The sequence below is a fragment of the Taudactylus pleione genome, unplaced genomic scaffold (genome assembly GCF_031769625.1).
Source record: "Taudactylus pleione unplaced genomic scaffold, aTauple2 ptg000085l, whole genome shotgun sequence".
Classification (NCBI taxonomy): domain Eukaryota; kingdom Metazoa; phylum Chordata; class Amphibia; order Anura; family Myobatrachidae; genus Taudactylus; species Taudactylus pleione.
In genome coordinates, this window is record NW_028284487.1 from 1,513,135 (window position 1) to 1,533,585 (window position 20,451).

Sequence of the window (20,451 nt, forward strand, 5' to 3'; positions counted from 1 at the left end):
ACCTATGGGGCGGAACAACTGAAGCCCCCAAACAATGAACGCGTGACAACGCGTCTGCTTTAAACAACAGGGCCCCTGGCCTGTGTTCCACTGAAAATTTAAAAGTTTGTAACGCCCACTTTATGGCCAATGCCTCCTTTTCCACTGTGGCACCGGGTAGGCATCGAATTTTGAAACACTGTTCAACTTTCGGAAGTCATTGCAGAAACGCACACTCCCGTCGGGCTTTGGAATCAACACAATGGGACTTGACCATTCACTATGTGATACTTCAATAACCCCTAACTCTAGCATATTTTTAATTTCTTTCGACACCGATGCTCTTGGTGCTTCTGGTAACCTATAGGGCTTTAGATTAACTTTAACCCCTGGGTCAGTGATGATGTCATGTTTAACGACCGAGGTTTCCCCAGGTAAGTCAGAGAACAACACCCTATTTCTAACCAGAAACTCCTTGACCTCTCGTTGTTGAATTGCCGACAGGGTTTTTGCCACTGTCACTTCGGGAACTAAGGGCCCTGGATTTACTGGAGGGGCTCGGACGGCCGACGGTACCGTTCTATCTTTCCAGGGCTTTAACACATTTATATGGTATACCTGTCCCGGCTTTCTTTTCCCCGGCTGGTAAACTTTGTAATTGACCTGTCCCGCTCTTTCTAAGATTTCAAAGGGCCCTTGCCATTTAGCCAAAAGTTTATTTTCCACCGTGGGAACCAACACTAACACTCTGTCCCCAGGAGCAAAGCTGCGTAACTGAGCATTGCGGTTGTATACCCTCTGCTGTGCCTGTTGAGCCTGTTTCAGGTGCTCTCTCACTATCAGCACCTCTATAATAGGCAATGGAACTAGTGGTCCCTTAAAACGTGGTCTGGGAGCATGATACTGACACTCAGGGCAGGATAAATCCTGACACATTGCCATGTGGGGATAGGACAAAGGACTATCAGGGTCTACGGGTTTACCATCAACTACCTTTACATTCTTCCTGGCTTTTACCAAAGTAGGGTCTTTCAACTGCTCCACGGCAAAGACCTCTCTTCTGACCTCTAAATCAGGCAGACAATCAACTGGCCCAACAACACTTCCCACCTCAATGGGAGGCACATCAGTTGGCGGGCCACCGTCACGCTCCGCATTCTCTAGTTCGCCAATCATAGTAGAAAATGGGAATAACTCTGACTCAGAAGAAACTCCCTCCTCCACTATATCGACAACCTTCTCAAGTGGACCGGGGTTGTTCACTTCTGGAACAAAACGGCTTTCCCACAATTTCCAGAAGTGAGCAAAGTCTCTCCCCAATATTGCATCGTACATCAGACCAGGCACCAAACCCACAGAAACTATAGCAGAGCCACATGGTGTCTCGATGTTCACCTCGGCAGTAACATAATATCGATTATCCCCATGTATGCAGGTCACATCAACAGTTTTCCCCTTATGCCTCAAGGGGTTCACCAGCTCAGCTTTTATAAGTGTCACCAAGCTACCAGAGTCTAACAGTGCCTCTACTCGGTTGCCATCTACAGTGAGTACACACATGTGCTTATCAGTCTCAGCCTGCCGGTCAGCCGTACAGGCTGTCTGTGCAAAGAAAGACCCCCTGCGGTAGACATGAGCAGTATCACATTGCATAGGTTCAGTTGTAAGTGAATAATTAGCGGAAATATGGCCAAAGTCACCACACCGGAAACACTGAATCATATTAATGTCTAGTCGTTTACGGGGCAAGAACCTTCCTGGCCTGGCAGGCCTGTCTCCAGGTTCTACACCCTCAGTCTTAGGTACATCCCACCGCCCAGCACCATTCTCCCCTGGAACAGTCTTACCAGTGTCTGTGGGAGTTCACCGGTGCACCATCGGGGCTTGGTGGGGCATACTCCTCAGCTCCTCAGCCGCCACGTACCTCTCCACTAGCTCGACCAACTGGTCCTCGGTCTTAGGGTCTGCATGGCTCACCCACTTGCGCAGAGTCGCGGGTAATGATCGCAGGTACCGGTCCATCACGACCCTTTCCACGATCTGTGGTCCCGTCAGCGTCTCGGGCTGTAGCCATTTTGAGGACAGATGGACGAGGTCATGCATCTGTGAATGTGGAGGCTTGTCCATATGGAACTCCCAGCGGTGGACCCGTTGGGCACGAACAAAGGTGGTGACTCCCAAGCGAGTTAGGATCTCCTGTTTTAGTTTTTTAAAGTCCTTGGCATCAGCCAGGCATAAGTCGAAATATGCTTTTTGTGGCTCCCCAGACAAAAAAGGTGCCACCAGACTTGCCCACTGCTCCTTGGGCCAACTCTCCCTTTCGGCCGTTCTTTCAAATGCGGCGAGATAGGCCTCCACATCATCGCCCGAAGTCATCTTTTGGACGAAGTGACTGGCTCGTACGGAGTGAGTGGTGGTGGGAGGACCAGTAGTAACATCTCTGGGCAGGGCGACCAGGTGCTGTACCACCTCTCTTAAGGCCTGGCGGGTTTCCTCGATGGCGACCTGTTGTTGCCTCTGGGCTGTCTCCAAGGCCAACAGTTGCACCCTGGTGGATTCCTGCTGAGCCCTGGTAGATTCCTGTTGAAGTTGGTTCGTCTCCTGCTGAAGTTTGTTCGTCTCCTGCTGAGCTCCTGTAGCTTGGAGCAAGGCCTTAATAATTTCCTCCATTTTGTTCTGGGGTGTAGGTTGGAAGCTGAACCTTGCCTCTCTGAGCATTGGCTGACGCCTCCTCTATGGGACTTCAAGGACACAATGTTATTTCCACACTCACAAATTGGGTGTCTGTCCCTTTAATTTTTAAACGGAAAGTTTTCCTCTCGCTGCAACTTCAGTGTGTGTGGGTGCCCGCATTCTCCACCATATTGTGACACAGTTAGGTTAGGGGGTCCCTCTCCTGGGTAGAGGACTCCTTCCTTACATACACACACAGCAGCAGGGAAGCAGCACACTAGTCTGGATGCAAGTACAAGCTGGTCGGCGCCAGTCTTTATTGTACAATGTCAGAAATAACATAAAGAAAACATAAACAATAATCCTAGCCCTGTCGGGGCACTAACTTCACAGGTAGTTCCCTCACTACCAGAACCTGGCAGGGCCTAATGCCCTCACCATCAACCAAGGCACAGCACAACACTCACAGTTAGGTTTTCAAGTGTCTCTGAGCAAACTCCCTGTCTGCTCTCCCAGGTGAGACAATCAGCCCTAAACAAACTAGGCTTATATTGGCCACTCTCAGGTGGAAAACTAACAATCCTGTTACCAGGCTGCGAGAACCAAAACCTGTAGTGGCCGTGGGTGGAGCCCTCCCTCTCCTCTCACCCACAACCCCCAGGTCCCAAACGGGCTTTTCAAAAAACTGAAACTCAAGCCTGCTACACTGCAGACTTTCTCCTGGGGGTTTAAAACACATAATGACAGGAATCTGGGACAAATGTACCTGCCACAGACCACTTTACCAGTGATCCTATCACATATCCCCCCCCCTTTGTTTCGACCTATGGGGCGGAACAACTGAAGCCCCCAAACAATGAACGCGTGACAACGCGTCTGCTTTAAACAACAGGGCCCCTGGCCTGTGTTCCACTGAAAATTTAAAAGTTTGTAACGCCCACTTTATGGCCAATGCCTCCTTTTCCACTGTGGCACCGGGTAGGCATCGAATTTTGAAACACTGTTCAACTTTCGGAAGTCATTGCAGAAACGCACACTCCCGTCGGGCTTTGGAATCAACACAATGGGACTTGACCATTCACTATGTGATACTTCAATAACCCCTAACTCTAGCATATTTTTAATTTCTTTCGACACCGATGCTCTTGGTGCTTCTGGTAACCTATAGGGCTTTAGATTAACTTTAACCCCTGGGTCAGTGATGATGTCATGTTTAACGACCGAGGTTTCCCCAGGTAAGTCAGAGAACAACACCCTATTTCTAACCAGAAACTCCTTGACCTCTCGTTGTTGAATTGCCGACAGGGTTTTTGCCACTGTCACTTCGGGAACTAAGGGCCCTGGATTTACTGGAGGGGCTCGGACGGCCGACGGTACCGTTCTATCTTTCCAGGGCTTTAACACATTTATATGGTATACCTGTCCCGGCTTTCTTTTCCCCGGCTGGTAAACTTTGTAATTGACCTGTCCCGCTCTTTCTAAGATTTCAAAGGGCCCTTGCCATTTAGCCAAAAGTTTATTTTCCACCGTGGGAACCAACACTAACACTCTGTCCCCAGGAGCAAAGCTGCGTAACTGAGCATTGCGGTTGTATACCCTCTGCTGTGCCTGTTGAGCCTGTTTCAGGTGCTCTCTCACTATCAGCACCTCTATAATAGGCAATGGAACTAGTGGTCCCTTAAAACGTGGTCTGGGAGCATGATACTGACACTCAGGGCAGGATAAATCCTGACACATTGCCATGTGGGGATAGGACAAAGGACTATCAGGGTCTACGGGTTTACCATCAACTACCTTTACATTCTTCCTGGCTTTTACCAAAGTAGGGTCTTTCAACTGCTCCACGGCAAAGACCTCTCTTCTGACCTCTAAATCAGGCAGACAATCAACTGGCCCAACAACACTTCCCACCTCAATGGGAGGCACATCAGTTGGCGGGCCACCGTCACGCTCCGCATTCTCTAGTTCGCCAATCATAGTAGAAAATGGGAATAACTCTGACTCAGAAGAAACTCCCTCCTCCACTATATCGACAACCTTCTCAAGTGGACCGGGGTTGTTCACTTCTGGAACAAAACGGCTTTCCCACAATTTCCAGAAGTGAGCAAAGTCTCTCCCCAATATTGCATCGTACATCAGACCAGGCACCAAACCCACAGAAACTATAGCAGAGCCACATGGTGTCTCGATGTTCACCTCGGCAGTAACATAATATCGATTATCCCCATGTATGCAGGTCACATCAACAGTTTTCCCCTTATGCCTCAAGGGGTTCACCAGCTCAGCTTTTATAAGTGTCACCAAGCTACCAGAGTCTAACAGTGCCTCTACTCGGTTGCCATCTACAGTGAGTACACACATGTGCTTATCAGTCTCAGCCTGCCGGTCAGCCGTACAGGCTGTCTGTGCAAAGAAAGACCCCCTGCGGTAGACATGAGCAGTATCACATTGCATAGGTTCAGTTGTAAGTGAATAATTAGCGGAAATATGGCCAAAGTCACCACACCGGAAACACTGAATCATATTAATGTCTAGTCGTTTACGGGGCAAGAACCTTCCTGGCCTGGCAGGCCTGTCTCCAGGTTCTACACCCTCAGTCTTAGGTACATCCCACCGCCCAGCACCATTCTCCCCTGGAACAGTCTTACCAGTGTCTGTGGGAGTTCACCGGTGCACCATCGGGGCTTGGTGGGGCATACTCCTCAGCTCCTCAGCCGCCACGTACCTCTCCACTAGCTCGACCAACTGGTCCTCGGTCTTAGGGTCTGCATGGCTCACCCACTTGCGCAGAGTCGCGGGTAATGATCGCAGGTACCGGTCCATCACGACCCTTTCCACGATCTGTGGTCCCGTCAGCGTCTCGGGCTGTAGCCATTTTGAGGACAGATGGACGAGGTCATGCATCTGTGAATGTGGAGGCTTGTCCATATGGAACTCCCAGCGGTGGACCCGTTGGGCACGAACAAAGGTGGTGACTCCCAAGCGAGTTAGGATCTCCTGTTTTAGTTTTTTAAAGTCCTTGGCATCAGCCAGGCATAAGTCGAAATATGCTTTTTGTGGCTCCCCAGACAAAAAAGGTGCCACCAGACTTGCCCACTGCTCCTTGGGCCAACTCTCCCTTTCGGCCGTTCTTTCAAATGCGGCGAGATAGGCCTCCACATCATCGCCCGAAGTCATCTTTTGGAGGAAGTGACTGGCTCGTACGGAGTGAGTGGTGGTGGGAGGACCAGTAGTAACATCTCTGGGCAGGGCGACCAGGTGCTGTACCACCTCTCTTAAGGCCTGGCGGGTTTCCTCGATGGCGACCTGTTGTTGCCTCTGGGCTGTCTCCAAGGCCAACAGTTGCACCCTGGTGGATTCCTGCTGAGCCCTGGTAGATTCCTGCTGAAGTTGGTTCGTCTCCTGCTGAAGTTTGTTCGTCTCCTGCTGAGCTCCTGTAGCTTGGAGCAAGGCCTTAATAATTTCCTCCATTTTGTTCTGGGGTGTAGGTTGGAAGCTGAACCTTGCCTCTCTGAGCATTGGCTGACGCCTCCTCTATGGGACTTCAAGGACACAATGTTATTTCCACACTCACAAATTGGGTGTCTGTCCCTTTAATTTTTAAACGGAAAGTTTTCCTCTCGCTGCAACTTCAGTGTGTGTGGGTGCCCGCATTCTCCACCATATTGTGACACAGTTAGGTTAGGGGGTCCCTCTCCTGGGTAGAGGACTCCTTCCTTACATACACACACAGCAGCAGGGAAGCAGCACACTAGTCTGGATGCAAGTACAAGCTGGTCGGCGCCAGTCTTTATTGTACAATGTCAGAAATAACATAAAGAAAACATAAACAATAATCCTAGCCCTGTCGGGGCACTAACTTCACAGGTAGTTCCCTCACTACCAGAACCTGGCAGGGCCTAATGCCCTCACCATCAACCAAGGCACAGCACAACACTCACAGTTAGGTTTTCAAGTGTCTCTGAGCAAACTCCCTGTCTGCTCTCCCAGGTGAGACAATCAGCCCTAAACAAACTAGGCTTATATTGGCCACTCTCAGGTGGAAAACTAACAATCCTGTTACCAGGCTGCGCGAACCAAAACCTGTAGTGGCCGTGGGTGGAGCCCTCCCTCTCCTCTCACCCACAACCCCCAGGTCCCAAACCGGCTTTTCAAAAAACCGAAACTCAAGCCTGCTACACTGCAGACTTTCTCCTGGGGATTTAAAACACATAATGACAGGAATCTGGGACAAATGTACCTGCCACAGACCACTTTACCAGTGATCCTATCACAATATATATATACGTTCCGATGGTGCCCGATGGTCTTGATTAATCCTTATATGGCCGGAGATGACGTGTAATGTGTACGAGAAGTGGGCGTATTTTTTATCTTCCGGCCGCTTCCTCCCCTTGGTCGGGCAGCTAACGATCCGAACTTAGGGACGCAACATGCGAGTGCATCATTTGCATATCTGGCCCCTTTTCCCGTACGACCGTGCGGCCGCTTCGACCGACTCTGAATGAGGTCCTCAGTGTGGTTCCGCTATAGTCTCTCTGGGTTTGGTGCCTGGCTTAAAGTATGATATAATGTTGAGGAGAGACTTTGCTCACTTCTGGAAGTTGTGGGAAAGCCGATTTGTTACCGAAGTAAATAATCCCGACCCATTTGAGAAGGTTCCTGATGCAGTAGCAGGGAAAGCTTCTTCCGCGTCTGAGAAGTTCCCTTTTTCTAGCGAGATTGGTGAACCAGAGAATACGGAGATGGGAAGTATTATTAAGGATAGAGCAGCTCAGTCAGCCATCTCGGCCACTCCAGCAAACTTAGGGCCTTTGGTTCCTGAAGTGACAACAGCTAAAACCCTGTCGACCGTTCAACAGCAGGAAATTAAGAGGTTTCTTAGCAGAAATAGGGATTTGTTCTCAGATGTACCGGGCAAAACCACAGTCATTAAACATGACATAGTCACTGACCCAGGGGTTAAGATTAACCTAAAGCCCTGTAGGTTACCAGAAGCCCAAAAAGAATCAGTGTCTAAAGAAATTAAACAAATGTTGGAACTGGGTGTAATTGAAAAATTGCATAGTGAGTGGTCAAGTCCCATTGTGCTTATTCCAAAGCCTGACTGGAGTGTATGCTTCGGCAATGATTTCCGAAAATTGAACAGTGTGTCAAAGTTCAATGCCTACCCAATGCCAAGGGTGGATGAGCTATTTGACAGGTTAGGAACAGCCAGGTATTTAACAACGCTAGACTTATCCAAAGAGTGTTGGCAAGTGCCGTTAACTGAAAATGCCAAAGAAAAAACAGCTTTTCTGACACCAGAAGGGTTGCTCCAATATAAGATGTTGCCCTTTGGGTAACGTGGGGCACCAGCTACTTTCCAAAGGATGATGGACAGAATTCTAAGACCCCATAGATGGTATGCTGCTGCTTGTCTAGGTGAGGTAGTCATTCATAGTCCTGATTAGCAGTCTCATTTGCCCAGAGTACAGGCAGGATTGACAGCCAACCCAAAGAAATATTGCCTAGGGATGGAAGAAGTAAAGTATCTTGGTTACACCATTGGCAGAGGTTTAACAAAGCCACAGCTTAATAACAAGGTGGTTCTTGGCATTACAAAATTTCAAATTTGCAGTAGAACACAGGCCAGGAAGCCAGCTGGCCAATACAGATGCTTTGTCACGTGTCCATTGTTTGGGGACTGCAGTTGTTCCACCCATAGGTCGAAACAAAGGGGGGGATATGTGATAGAAGCACTGGAGAAGTTAGGGATTGTGTGTATTTGTGTCCCAGATTCCTGTAATATGTGTTTTAACCCCCAGGAAGAGTCTGTTTTACAAACAGATCTGAGTGTAGGTTTTTAGTAAAAGCCAGAAGAATGGGTCTTGGGGGTGTGGGTGTGAGAGAGAAGGGAGGGCTCCATCCATAGGGCCGCTTCAGGTGTTGGGCTTTTCAGCCTGAGAGCAGGCTAATTAATGATTACACCTGGAAGTGGCTCATAAGAGCTGTGTAGAGTTTTGATGCAGTGTCTCACACACCCTGGGGAGAACAGACACTGTGGTTTTGGTCTGAGACACTGTGACACTGGTATTCCTGATTCAGAGCCGGACGCGCTGAAAGAGTGCTCACTCTGAATCAGGGCGCTTTTTTTTTTGGAGCGGCCTCCTGACCGTTTGCAATAGCTGTGGGTGACCAGCCACAGCTATTGCGAGCGGCCAGGATGATGGTCGCGAAGGTCAAGACTATCACGACCATCGGGCTTGCGACGAGACCCTTGTGGTAGGGTCTCGTGGCCGCAAGCCCCAGAGAGCTTCTGGCTCTAATAGAGCCGGAAGCTCTCTCACTGACATCACTGGTGATGTCAGTGGGGCCGCCCACAAACGGCAGGTGTTCACATGGGAACGCCTCCGTTTGTGAAGCTACCCCCACGCCACGCCTCCAAAACGGTGTGAGCTGTCGATCAAAATCGACAGCCGCCCCCTTTTGGTGCGAGACCCGGAGCGACGGAGTGTCCGCCGCTAGCCGGGTCTCGCGCATGCGCATGTTGGAGCCGGCTCCGGCGTGCGCATGCGCAGTGACCTAACATCGACCCGCTCGTGAGCGGGTCTGAATCAGGCCCTATGTTTATGGTAAGGCAGAAGGCCCTGCCACATGTAGAGAGGGAGTTACCTGTCTAGTTAGAGCCCGGACAGGCTAGGGTTTATTTTTATGTTTTGTTTGTTTGATTATTGGTGTCACACAATAAAAACTGGTGCCGACCAGCTTGCATGAAAATCCATGACTACTGCTGTTTCCTGGATGCTGTTTGTAAGGAGGTGTCCACCTAGCCCAGGAGTTGGACCCCTATCCCGCTCATGTCACAATATATATATATATATATATATATATATATATATATATATGTGTGTGTCTATACAGTATATATTTATTTATAAATATATAGTTGTTTCTATATAGCTCCACCCCAGTAGCTCAGCCCACAGTCCCTGAACCTTTTTTTTTTATAAAAATAGCCCTGCATACACCCACCACTTACACTCCATCCCCTATCCCACATGCCCCTTCTTATTTCTTCTTCTAACCCCCCTTTCCATATATACCTCGCTCACCCCCCAACATCACCACCCCCAACACACCACTAAAGCCAGTAACACACACCACTAAAGCCAGTAACACCCCAGCACACACTAGCATTGATTGTGTTCTAAAATTTGGTTGCATCTTTGTACTGGTCACAAAGTAATCCAACTCCTTTTTAGACTGATAGTTTACAGCAAGGATGGGACTGAGATTCAGATACTAATAATGATGGCTACATCAGGGCTGAAACTAGGATTTCTGTCACATGGGCCAAGGCAATAATTTGTGGCCCCCACCCCCACCCATCAGAGTCACCCTCAGCAGCACAGTAAAGTTACATCAGGGTCCCCCAACAGCACAGTGAGGTGACATCAGGAGACCCCCCAGCAGCACAGTGAGGTGACATGTGGTGCCCCCCCCCCCAGCAGCACAGTAACAGTAAGGAAAGAAATCTCATTACCTGCTGCTGCCAGACACAGAAATGTCCTCCCACTGCTGCTGCTAGTTACTGCCACTGGCCCCGCTCACTTAACAGTCACTGGGAAGTTGCAGCCAGCAAATACACAGTGACACTTCCTATCTGTGGAACTCAGGGGGCAAGGCTTGGTGAAATGCACAATGCGGGGACAGAGAGAAGGCAGGTTGCATGAATGGAGGGAGGGCTCAGGAGGAAGGCAGGGGGGAGTACATGGGATGGGGCTAAGAAGGAAGGCAGGACCCACGGACAGGGCTCAGGAGAAAGATCGGGGAGCAGATAACAGGGATCTGATGGAAGGTATGGGCCAGGCTCCGGAGGAAAGGCAGAGGAAGGGGACAGAGGACAGTTATTTGGCAGAAGGAAGTAAGTGGTGTGCTAGTGGCTGCAGAATGCTTGGACAGAGGGAATAAAAGGAGCAGTGAGGTAGAGGGGCTGGTACAGGGTTTATGTGAATGCGTCCAACTCGGGATCAGCCCCTAAGAGAGTATTTACAAAGAAAAAAAAACTGCTGCAGAAATATGATGGTAAAGAGCAACGGAGAGCAGCAGCGGATTAGAAGTATGTCCTCAAAACACATCAACTTTAATTGCAGATCCCCTGCCATTAGAACAGACAACTATATTCAATTGGCTAAAGTTGTAAGAGAAAACTATGAGAAGATTAAATATCAATAACCCTTTGATGGGAAGATGCCCAGAACACATGATACATAACCAGGGCCATAACTAGGTTGGTGAGACCTGTGCCATGGCACATGGCACCGCAGGACAGGGAGCGCTGTTGGGGCCTGTCAATTTTCCTGTCATTCTCACTTGTAGCTTTCTCTTCTTTTATCCCCAGCATCTTCTGGCTCCCCTTTCTCTTCCCTGGCCCTTCCCCATGAGGTCATGGCCCTTTTTAAGGTGCACTATCTTATGTCTCTATTGATAAAATGGGGGAGGGGCGCCAATGCTCTCTCTGGCACAGAGCACCAAAAAGCCTAGTTACGGCTCTGTGCATAACAGCCTGGAAAACACATTACACTGACCTGTGCACTGAAGTACTGTACATGCATTGAAGTGAACAATAGCCGTTGCAGGATGTTTCTATGCACTACACAAAAGTGATCCCAATACAACTAAGAGGAAGTTATTTACATTGTCTTGGACCGTACAGTGATGTCACGCTTGCCACTGGAGTATTGAAAGCTGAGGTCCAAGGTTGTGGGACAAATCGGAGGTGAGGGGCCTGAATGTATCTCCTCATCCACAGGAATTGGACGTCGACGAGACATGATTAAAGGTGCGGAGTCTAACCTGCTGGGAGGTGTTCTCCAGTGACCCTTACCAATCGGGATATGGGTTTAAGCTGCACCCAGCAGGCAGGTCGCGGTCCTTTAATCAGGAATCCAAAACTCATGGGAATAGAGACTCACATAGACTATGGCCCTAGGAATATGCCTCAGAAGAGGCACTAAAAAGGCAAAAGATGATACTGGATGTACCCACAGGTTTGAGATGTTTAGCACTCTGTTGCACTGGAAGAAGGTATTATCCACACTGATAGTAGCGTTCTGACACACAGTTGTACTGAGAGGGGGCACCTGGTGTGGTACTCTGGTGGAGGTGTTAGGATGCACAGTTGCACAGAGAGATGACACTTGTAGATGCACACAGGCAGAGGTGGTATGAGGCACTGTTGCACCGAGAAGTGGCACATAGGCAGAGGTGATGACGCACTGTTGCACCGAGAAGTGGCATGGAGTTGCACACAGGCAGAGGTGGTATGATAGAAACTATTCAATTATCAATATTCAGGTGCTTAAACAATGTAAAATTATTTCTGAGAATATATATCTCTACATAAAATGTATACAATGAGTGTGACTGCAGCTCATACTGAATAATCCTGTTTTACTCCCTTAAATATTTACCGGCTGATTATATCAACAAGGAGCGCATACATAGATTGTATTCAGTATTTTAATTTCTATATATACACATATACACTCAATGTAATACTATAAAAGTGAACTTAATATTAGTACAAAACATAAAAAAACTATGAAAGAATACTAAAAATTTAGATAAAAAATCCACCTTTTCAAAAAAATTATTATGCAGCTGATGCACAGTAATTGTTGCAAAATCTCTATCACTTTAGCCTTTTGTCTCCACAATACTTATTGCCAGGTTAGTTCTTTTGTCTCCAGTTTTGTTTTTACATGTAAAGCCCTCAATCTCAGTTTTTAACTCACCCGATTTGTGCGGTATATGTTAATTTCAGTCCAAGAGCAATGTCTTTTGTAATCTGCTCTTACCGCTCCCAGGGGTCAGGCTTTGATTTCTGGGTGTCAGGTACTGATAGCACACGGCGCCGTAACTCCACTGAGAGAGGAATTATATCCACTTATACGGACCTCTGGCTGGTGAAGCAGCATGCAGGGTACTGGAGTTCTCCGGCTGGTGGACAAACGGCAAGTGTAAATATGATACGGAGCAGCTGCACATTGGTGGAATAGTCCCTGGTCCTTTACGCGTTTCTCTGCCTTGTAGGGTGGCGGTTTCTTCAGAAGGAAAAAAAGAGCGAAAAAGAGAGATGCACACAGGCAGAGGTGGTATGGTGCACTGTTGCACTGAGAAGTGGCACTTGCAAAGACTCGAGGGTAATCACAAGGAAACATGGAACGAGGACACGACTAGTATGCACTAGAAATGACAAACATTGCTCAGGCAACTTCCTGGTGTTCTGGGGCCGGTTATATACCCAGAGGTAGCAGTTGATAGGAGGACAGCGTCAGCTGACCCAGACCATACTAACATTGGTTGGAGGCACTGTTACATGAGAAGGACTGTCATGGTGGCGCCCATGACGGGAACCACAATACCCAAGACACAAGGCCACCCATTGAAGTCCACCAGCACCTACGGTAGAATCCTCAGCATGTCACCTGCCACCGCACCTGACATCTGACCGCACGAGAAGTCTGGGGAAGCAGGCGAAGAGGTGAGCAACGGCCGATCCTAGGCTGAACCCTACTAGATGAACAGTAATAGGCAGGCCTGTGGGGAAGATAATAGGGAAGGTATAGGTGTAGGCGGAGCTGCATGTGTGCATCACAAGAGGCTGTGACTGCTGTATCTGTGCAGGGCCGCAACTAGGGGGGGGGCTGGAGGTGCGCATGCACCGGGTGCCGGTTACTGAGGTGCCGATGCCCGGTGCAAAAATTATGGGCGGGCGGCATGAGCGGTCACCTCCGTGGCCTCCAAACCTGCTATACACATCCGCGCAGGACCAGAGCAAACCTGCCCTACATGGAGATGCCAGAGTGGAGAGGTGATATCCCTGTAGCTGCTGCCGAGTCCATTGATGCTGCAGACTGCCGCTGCACCTGTCAAGCTGTATTACATGCAGCGGGCAGCCTGCTGCAGAGAAGTGCGGCTGAGCCTGCCTGAGAGGCTCTTCACACAGTCCCCTGCTGTTTTAACTTCCTCCTCCCTTCCTTACTCCACCATCCTTTGCTTCCCGCTTCTCCGCTGCACTGCACTTGAACAGTGACATTCCTCCCCTGTTGGAAGCCTAGCTGGAAGGGCCTTGACATTAAGCGCATATCAGCGGGAGTTGGAGTGCCAGTGACTGCAGAGGTGCTGAGTGGATAGCGGGTGGCAGCCAGGCAGCGGGACTCCAGAGATGCGGCCAGCTGCACCCGGTGGCTCTCAGTGCGCCGAGAATAATAAGAATAAGAATAATGGAGGTAAGTCTTCTGGCAAGGGTGGAGGGGTTCTAAGTTTGTTCAGGAAGAGGGAGGGGGTTTCTAAGTGCACTGTATGGAGGAGAGGGTGGGGAGTTAAGTATACCAATGGAAGGGGAGGGGGTGCTTAATGTGGCCATTGAGAGATGGGTTGCTATGTGTGCCCAGGGGCTAAGTTTGCCTAGCAGGGGAAGTGAGGGGGTGCTAAGTATGACCACTAAGTGAGGGGTTGTTATATTTGCCCAGTAAACAGGAGATGAGGGAAGGTGTCAAGTGAGCCCAATAAGGTGAGGGGTTCAGTCCTGGCACTGTCCTATCTTGGTTCTGTTGCTGTCTCCCCTGTCCTGGACCTTTCACCTCTGTCCTACCCTGCCCTCTTTGTTCTGTCACCTCTGTCCTGTCCCCTATTTCCTGCCTTGTAACTTCTGTCCTGTCCCTGTCACCTCTGCCCTGGCTCTATCCCCTCTTTCCTTTCCCTGTTACCCCTCTATGCTGTCCCGTCTGTTGTATCTTGGCCCTGTCACCTCTATCCTGGCCCCTATATCCAGGTCCCTGTCACTTCTGTCCTGGCTCTGTCCCTTTTTCCTGTCTCTGTCACCTTTATACTTTCCCTGTCAGCTCTGTCCTGGTTCTGTCACATATACCCTGGTCCTGTCATCTCTATCCTGTTCGTGTCCACTTTGTTTAGTCCCTGTCACCTCTATCCTAGAGATATCAATAGATCTATATTTATGTACAAACTTGTTTGTACAGGGGACCTGGCGCTATATATATATATATATATATAATTATATATATGTATGTATATATATGAGATCTATCTATATATATACATATATATATATAGATATGTATATCTATATATATATAAATATATATATATATATATATATAGATATATGTATATATATATATATATATCTATATCCATATTCATATATATATATACATTTTTATATATAGTTATAGATGGATGAATATTTAATTTATGTCAGAAAAGGCCATCATCAGGGGGGGCGCCAAATTACTGTCTTGCCCCTGGTGACAAAAATCCTAGTTTCGGCCCTGATCTGTGCATAAATGGTCAAAGAATGACATTTAAAAAAATGGTTGGGCTTCGCAGAGCCCCCAATATGTTTCCACCTTTCCCCCGCTATGGGTAGCCCTGGATGGGGGTTTATAAGTCTGGCGGTTAGTTACACAAACTGCTAGACCATTGTGCTTTGCTACCTTGAACCAGCAGTCTTAATAACCAGTGTATGCCCTTGGCTATTCCTGACAACCTTCCCTCCTCTCTGACCATTGCTTTGAATAACAACTCCTCTACAGTTCATCTGCAGATTATTGTCCTGCTCTCTTTTCCTAACTTCTTTCCATATCAGAGGTGTTCTGCATTATCAAAAATACCCGCCAGACCTTCCACTAATTTTTTAATCCAACTTTTTTTTTGTTTAACAGTCTTTCAAATATACAATTCTCCTTATGAGATTTACATCTGTAAGTCTGCTTACTAATAACCCCGGAAGCTTGCCTGGATTGCTCCACTGTTTTTCAGAGAAGCTTAAGTAAGCATCCTTGGAATGTGCAACTTATCATGTCTATTAGAATTCCCGGTAACCGTGGTGTATGCAGTCCTATAAAAGGAAGTTCTTATGACCAATCCTATACAATGTGTATAACAGAAGCATTCGTAAAATTATAAGCATTTTTATGTAGTAGCAATGTCTGAACAAAACATGATGAATTCTAATTGTGTGTTTAATGCCAATCCCCCCCATAGGATTAATATGTCCAGGTTATGCTGTAGTTTTGTCATGTGCTATGGTTTGCCCTTAGCTTGTTATATTGATCAGGTATGTTACCAGACATTACAGTAGTATAAATGTGGCTCCATGCTAATAATTGAGGCACTCAATTTTTATTTCAAATTGCACAGAGCTGTGTAATGGGGAAATGTAATACCAGTGACATGCAGGCATTGTCGAGATTCCGAATAGGCTGCCTGAATTTTTTAAAGTAGCAAGGATTTAAAAGGCAAAAGCAACCTGCTTTTGCCTTTTAAAGGATTCCCACTTTAAAAAATCAGGCAGACTCGCCAGAATCTTGCCGATACCTACTATATTACTATTTGTCTAATCAGCAGGGACATCCGATCAGGGTAGGCAGAGCCTCCCCTGTCATACTCCCTCCCCTATCATACTCCATGTCATGCTCCAGAGTTTTGATAAAAAATTATTAGAATAATACAAATATAATACACAGTTTGTGATGCAGGTAGGAGAATCAATAGACACAGTGTAGTGAGGGGAGAGTTACAGTGAGTAGGGGGTGAGACAGGCTCCCGGAACTCAGTCCCACCCCCATGTGTGCCTCCCCAGCCATTGACCTCACCGCATGTCACTGCTAATCAGTGGTTTACAGGGTTGTTTCATCAAGTTGCCAGTCCTTGGTTGGTTGTGTTTGATTGCAGGGGGCAGAGGCAGATCTACTGTGAAACTAATGAAGCTTTAGAGTTTAAGTGAGTGTTATTAAAATAAGGTTATTTTAGTGATAGAATGATAAGCCAATGGGTTGAAGTATTTAATGACCTTAGAATATGCACTACAGTAGTGCATGTAGGGGGTGGTTTCTGAGTACCCAGAAAGCCCCCTTATCAGAACTGACCGGCAGACACTCTATCGACAGCTCCGACCAGAGGATGGCTCTTATGAGCCGGCCGGACCAAAAATAGAGAACTGCTGTCACTGTCACTGCTGACTGCAGTACTGTCTGGTGCCACAAGATGCTCCCATGTCCATTTCTGCTGTCCCACAGAAGTCAGCCCTGCAGTGCTGCCCACAAACTAAAAGCTGAGCTGACTGAGGGATGGCATGCTGCTCAGAGGTGTTGGTTATGTCATCTGATCAGTATCCTCCTATGGTAGTTCTGCAGCCGGTCAGCTAATGTCTCTAGCCAATGACCAGCTACATTATAGGGCATTTCCTGCAGCAGGAAGTTGCCATACATTTTTGCTCCTATAGTGGTTTCCACTGTGCTCTGCAGTGTTCCTTCCCAGTGAACCCTCCTCGTGACTACCACCACTGTTCAGCTATTCATACCAACTGCTGACTACCATCGATTCTCAGTGTTTCAAACCAAGTGCTGACTACCATTGATTCCCAGTGTTTCATATCAAGTGCTGGCTACCATAGCCACTCAGCATCTCATACCAACTTTCTATCACCATCGATTCTCAGTGTCTTATACCAAGTGCTGACTACCATCGCCACTCAGCATCTTATACCAACTATCGATTACCATTGCCTCTCAGCATCTCATACCAACTATCAATTACTATCGTCACTCAGCAAGTCCTGATTACCATCACTATTCAACATCCCATACCAGGTGCTGATTACCAGTGCAACTCACATATCAGTCTTTGGAGCATCATCCTTGCTCATCAGTGCTTATATAGTCCTCTCATATCTATCTCTGTGTTTTCTCCAGGTGCCTGCCTCAGGGGCCACAACCTGTTCACTTGGTGCAGCAAAACCCACATCCCGCTTGGAGGGGTCAATGGTGAACACCATCGAGTGGACTAGACTCCGTACCCTGGAGTAGGTATTGCCAACACCTGGGAGAGATGTATGAAGAGGATGTATATAATGCCTTCCCATTTCCGCTCACCCGCTACCCTTAGCCCACCGGTCCAAGTTCCAGCAATTGTAGCCTATATACATCCCAGCGTGACAGTTTGTACAGGCCAAATGGAAGCCGCTGGGTCTCAGGGTGATGGAGGCCTTCAGAGTGTTCTCTCTCACTTGGAGGCACAAGAGACCACCCAGCAACACGAGATGACATCTCCAGGAAGTCTCTAACCAACTTTCTTCCATTCTCTCAGTTCTGTCTGTTTTTGGTCTGCCTGAACACGGACTCACAAGTCCTCTAGTGGTCCCTGGTGTGTCTAAGTCTCGCCTCCAATTGGTTCCTTTCAACCGCTTCGGCGGTACCACAAAAAATTGTAGGGGTTTTGTCAACCAATGCAAGATCAATTTTGAATGTTTACCCCAGAAATTTCCCACCTCCAGATCCAGGGTTGCACTTGTTATCTCTCTACTGTCTAGAACCGCCATGGATTGGATCTCACCCCTGTGGGAATGAGCTGACCCATTGGTTGCTAATTATGATGAGTTCATTAAAGCCGTTAAATTTTTGGTGAACATGGACCATTTCAGCATCTTCTGATCTTCTGCAACTCTGGCAGGGTTCTCATTCAGTGGATCAATATGTAGTCTCATTTCAGACGATAGCGTCTGAACTGTAATGGAACGATGCCGCTCTCAAGGAAGCTTTCTTACACAGGCTTTTGGAAAGAATGAAGGATGATCTAGCTTCCCAGAACTTGCCAGAAACTCTTGCTAATCTCATCTCTTTGTGTATTGAGATCAACCTATGACACCAGGAAAGGCAGGCTAATCGGGGACGTGAAGTTTTGGCTCATGTTCGATCTGCCATTGTTACCACCAGTCGATGTCAATCTGCTCCTCAACAAGATGAACCCATGCAGGTTAACAAGGCTCGTTTAACCCCAACTGAACGGAGTCATCACATGCTCAATCAACTTTGCCTTTATTGTGTTAAATCTGGTCATTTCCTGAAGTCTTGCCCGTTGTTGTCGGGAAACGGCAAACCTTAATCGTACCAGGAGGGATTTGGTTAGGGGTTGTGTCCAAACTCTCTCATTTCATTGATCCACTGTTACCAGTTGTGTTTTCAGTGGGATCTCATTCCGAAGACATTCTAGCTCTGATTGACGCAGGAGCTGCTGGGAATTTTTTATCCAGTTCTGTCATCTAAAAACTGAGAATCCCAGTCAGTTCCCTTCCAAACAATTTAATCCTCTCTGGCGTGGATGGTAGTACTCTTCAAACTGGTACCGTCTCTTTGAAGTCTGCCCCGGTACGTTTTCAGATAGGCGCCCTACACCGAGAGGAGATGGAATTTTTCATCCTATCTAGTAGTAGTCATGATATTGTTCTTGGGTTACCCTGTTTAAAGATTCACAACCCCACTATTGACTGGCCTTCTATGCAAATAATGGCATGGGGATCACAGTGTCAAAATAGATGTGTTTCCAAGGTAACTCCTATCTAGTCTCTTCCAGTTTGTAAAGCTACAGCAGTAACTCCTGCCTGCCTGATATCTGTCTCTAATTCAACCCTTATTCCTGAACCCTATGTGGATTTTTCCGATGTTTTTTGTGAAAAAGCTGCAGACCAGATGCTGCCTCACTGCAAACGGGATTGTAGCATAGATTTAATCCCTGGGAAAATCTTTCTGAGAGGTCGCATATATACTATCTTTCAGTACCAGAGATTTCAGCCATGTCTGACTATTTTCAAGAGAACTTTAAGTAGGGGTTTATTAGACCATCCTCTTCCCCGGCCGGTGCAGTGTTTTTTTTCAATGAAAAATGAAGATGGTGGTCTTAGGCCCTGCATTGACTATAGAGGTCTCAATGATATTACGATTAAGAACAGATACCTGCACCCTCTCATCTCGGAGTTATTTGATAGAGCTCGGTGGGCCTCTATTTTTTACTAAGCTTGATCTACGTTGTGCATATAACCTCATCCGCATACGTTAAGGGGATGAATGGAAGTCTGCTTTCAATACCAGAGATGGACACTTTGAATATCTTGTGATGCCTTTTGGCTTGTGTAACACCCTAGCAGTCTTCCAAGGGTTTGTTAATGAGATCTTTAAAGACATCCTTTACTCTTTTGTTGTTGTATACTTGGATGATATTTTAATATTTTCGAAAGACCCACACACACACACACTGTCAACAGCTTAGAGAAGTCCTCTCTCACCTCAGGGAACATCACTTATATGGGAAAGCTTCCAAGTGTATATTTGAGAAGCCCTCAGTGCATTTTCTTGGTCATATAATCTCCAGAGAATTGCTGCAGATGGATCCAGGGAAATTGAATGCCATTCGGGACTGGCCTGAACCAATTACGTTATAAGGGATACAATGATTTTTAGGGTTCTCCAATTATTATTGGAGGTTTATTTTTTAATTTCTTGACTGTTGTCTTCCCTATTTCTACTCTTATGAGAAAAGGAGCTAGCCCTGCACTTTGGCCTCCCTCTGCTATAAGAGCATTTCAGGCTCTTAAGGAGGCTTTTCTTCCACCCCATCTTGAATCAACCTGATTTGGAAAAGCCTTTTACTGTAGAGGTTGATGCATCTTCTGTTGGTGTTGGAGCAGTCCTTTCCCAATTGGCCACAGACGGCCGGAATCATCCCTGTGGTTTCTTCTCGAAAAAATTCTCTCCTGCAGAAAACAATTACATTATTGGGGATCAGGAGCTGCTGGCCATGAAATTGGCTTTAGAGCAGTGGATACACCTTCTTGAGGGGGCCAAACTAAAATTCATCCTTAATTTCAGGTCATAAAATATGTATTATATTTGAAAACAGCACAAAGGTTCAACCCCAGACATGCTTGTTGGTCACTTTTTCTTTTCCCAATCTGAC